A 3,546-nucleotide genomic window follows, 5' to 3' on the forward strand; every position below is an offset into this window, starting at 1 on the left:
GCCCCTACATAAGCTCATTTTTAATGACACATACCTGAAATTTATATACTGTTAGAATGCAATTTTACCTCATAAAAAAGTTTTAAAAGAAAAAAATCGGAGTATAAAAGTGACCATCATAAGCCCCTTGTGACTTGGAGGCTTAATTCAAATTTTTAAAAATTTTAGCAACAATCAAAGCTTTCACAGGACATAAGTGGGGCTTTCTTTCTACATTAAAGAACATAGAGAAGGGGTAATTTAAGCTCAAAATGCTTTTTCTGACAAGGGGGCCAGTTGCACTTGACTAGCCTGCAGGATGTTCTCAAAAAGGGCTCCGGTTGGGTGGCAGTGAAAAGTTCTCTTCACTAGATGGCGCATGTGGATTAGCTTTGTTCCTGGTGCTGCCAAAGTTAAAGCAAACAATTGAGTTTTCCAGAATGTATGGTTGATTCCATATAGTAATACATTTTTGCGTTCCCATGGTTCTGAATGTCACAAGTACCGTCCTTCCCTGTCCTTTGCATTGCTATCGTGGGTCCTGAGTTGGGGAGGAGCCAGGAAGAAGAGTGGACTCCTGCTTCACTTCCCCTCTTCTCACACACCTACCCTAGTAGCAACAGCTTTGCAAATCCGTTTGCATTTGTGAGTCTGAGTCAACCAATGTTCCAGATGTGGGCAATGCACCCAGAGGCTCGAAGGCAGATACTCAAGAGATGTGTTTGCTAAACTTTGAATATGGCTTTTTCAGGGGGATTTTGAACTCTCAAATTGGAGTGTCAGGTCCACCAAGGATGTATCTGTGGGTACAAAGACAAGTTTCCTTAGCTTGGTGTGTCCAAAGAACCCACACATCACGTGAGCCTGCCAACCTCTCAATCTGAGCTGGCCAGGGTGGGCTTTTTGTAGTAGCAGGTGAGTCCTGGGCTCCTTTTTCCTGCCAACTTGCCCCTGAGCAGCTGATTTCTCATTGAAGTTTGTCACCTTTGCCCCCCCCACACACAAACACACACTGGGAAGCCACTTCCTCCTCTTTCCCTGCCCCTGTACCCCACTCCTTTGAACTGAGTCATCCCTCAGTTGTCCAGATCCTCGTAAATTGTCGCTTTATGAAAACTTCTTGAAATTACCCAATCTGAGTGTGCCACCTGCTTCCTGCCCAGATCCTGGCTGCCCGGGAATTGCAGTCTGCCATCTCTCCGTGGTGCTTAAGGGGTTGCATCTTTTTCATATTCCAAGAGCCTGGCACATAACATATTTTGTTGGATGGGGAGTGAATTCTGGTTCTCCACTCAGGTTATCCTGAGATGTGTGAACAGAACTCCATACATTACTCCAGGGACAAGCAAACAGGGATCCCCAAGATCATGGTGATGAAACACCTACGCCATGCCAGGAGCTGGAAACAGCAGTATGGGTGGGCAGCCAGCCAGACAGGCCAGTCTGAGGGAGAGCCCCATGGAGCGAATTGACAAATATCTGAACGTTTTAAGAAGCACATGGTGCCAGAGTCTGACATTCGGCATTTGTTTGGTCAGAATGATTTTGTGATGAAAAGACAGTTGCACTGAAATTTGAATGGAGAATTAGAGTTAAGGAGGTAAACACGGAGATGTTCCATGCATGGTACAGAATGTGCAAATGCCGTGGGATGGAGATTCAAGGGCCTGAGAAATGCCAGCTCCCCTACTGCAGACAGACTCATAACAAAAGCAAGGTACAGGCCAGGGCCAGACCAGGTGGGGGCTCTGTGTACCTTAAATGCATTTCCAGTAAAGAAGGATAGGAGCATAGCGCTGTTTTTATGGCTTGGGTCAGTGTGCTTCAGGGCTGGCAAATGATTTTGCAGATCATGTACTTCACTCTTCAGTGAAGCCACAAACCCAGGCCACGACTCCGGTGGCTCTGGAGGTGTGGCATTTAGTCTGTGTTTCATTTTAAAATATTTTTTTATGGATATAAGAACTGGGGTACAGGCCAGAGGTGCAGGTGTGTGTGTGTGTGTGAGAGAGAGAGAGAGAGAGAGAGAGAGAGAGAGAGAGAGAGGAGTCACCAGAGATAGTGGGGAGCAGAACAGACAGGCTGACTGAAATACATACACTGCTGAGGGAAGTTTGTATTTCAAAGGGAGTTCTCCATTTGTGGAGATTGGACCTGACGTAAGGCGAGCTAGTGTTGATATGGAGGCTGGTTAGGGCCTTCCGTTGGGAACAGATGGTGGAGGAGGAGGTGGGAAGAAGGAGAGGCACGGATGTCTGTGGCAGAGGAAAATGGACAAGACTTCTGAAGAGTGGAGGCAGGAGTTGGGAGAAGGCCTTGAGTACCCAGCTTTGCAGCTGGATGGATGACAGCATGATCCTGGGTGAGGCACCACAGGAGAGAAGCAGGTTTTGAGGGGAGGTTGGTGAGTGTGGCTTTGGAAATAGTGCATCTGAGGTAAATTTGGGTGGGAATCAAGTGGCAGGACCAATAGGAGGCTGGATACTCTTGGAGAGAGGCCCAGTATGGAGGCTGCAGACTGCAGAGTCGAGCACAGCAATGATGGGAAATTAGTTAAGTGTCTTGGTTCCTGTATACTTCTAGAGAGGTTAACAGTGGTGTCTTTTTGGTCACAGCAGTGCCCTGTGGGGGGTGTTTTGAAGGTCACGTTCAAATTCCCCAAATGGGGCCCACTGAGACAAGGGCAGCACTGAAGTGAATTTGACAGATGGTGGCCGCTGGGAAGCAGTGGGAGATGTGACCACATCCCAGCATCTCCCTTCACCCCCCATTACACCCATGCCCCACATTCAACAGATGACATCTAATCACTTGGTACCTCACTTTCCTGGTGTCGAAGTGCTGTGCAAGTGTAGGGGCCGATGGGGCCACAGGGAGATTTGGAGCCTGCAGTCTGCCGTCAGACTCATCCCCTCCTCAGCCCTTTGGGTGTGCCTGGTGGTGAGCTCAGTTCTCTTCGAATACAAAATTTAAAATGCTCTGGCAAGCCAAAGTATTTAGTTTGGTGAAAACTCTTTTGGTCTCCTAACCTGACAGGATTGAATGAAGCTGTTTGTCGTGTTAATTTATTCTACTCGACTGTACATTTTGCTGCAGGAATGTGGTGGGTTTGATTAGGGAATGTTGTTCCAGTCAACTCCCTCCACCCCCCACAAAGAGGGGCAGGAGAGAGGGAGGGTTGCCTTAACGCTACTGTGAAAATAATTCTAAATATCAAACACATCTGCCTTCGAATTCTAGGAAGGGGGCTTCTGGAGCATTTTACATCAACCTCTTACATTATGGGATCAGAGGACCACACAGGGAAATGTAAGCAAGTTACGGAGCCGATGACCCCCATTTCGGTAGAACAATTGGCTTTTGAGCATTGATGAACATAGCCAAACTCCACCCTGAGGTTGGAGCATTGCTCAAAATGAGGCCTCACAGAGCTAACAATATTGTACTTTTAATGCCATAAAGGAGGCATCCGCGCACAGATCTGCAGCTATGAAGCACTGAAAGAACCAGATACAGGCGTCATGAGTGACTTTTCTTCCTTCGCATTTTCCTTATTGCTCTGCAAAG

The sequence above is a fragment of the Condylura cristata genome, unplaced genomic scaffold (genome assembly GCF_000260355.1).
Source record: "Condylura cristata isolate star-nosed mole 26May11 unplaced genomic scaffold, ConCri1.0 scaffold00009, whole genome shotgun sequence".
NCBI lineage: Eukaryota > Metazoa > Chordata > Mammalia > Eulipotyphla > Talpidae > Condylura > Condylura cristata.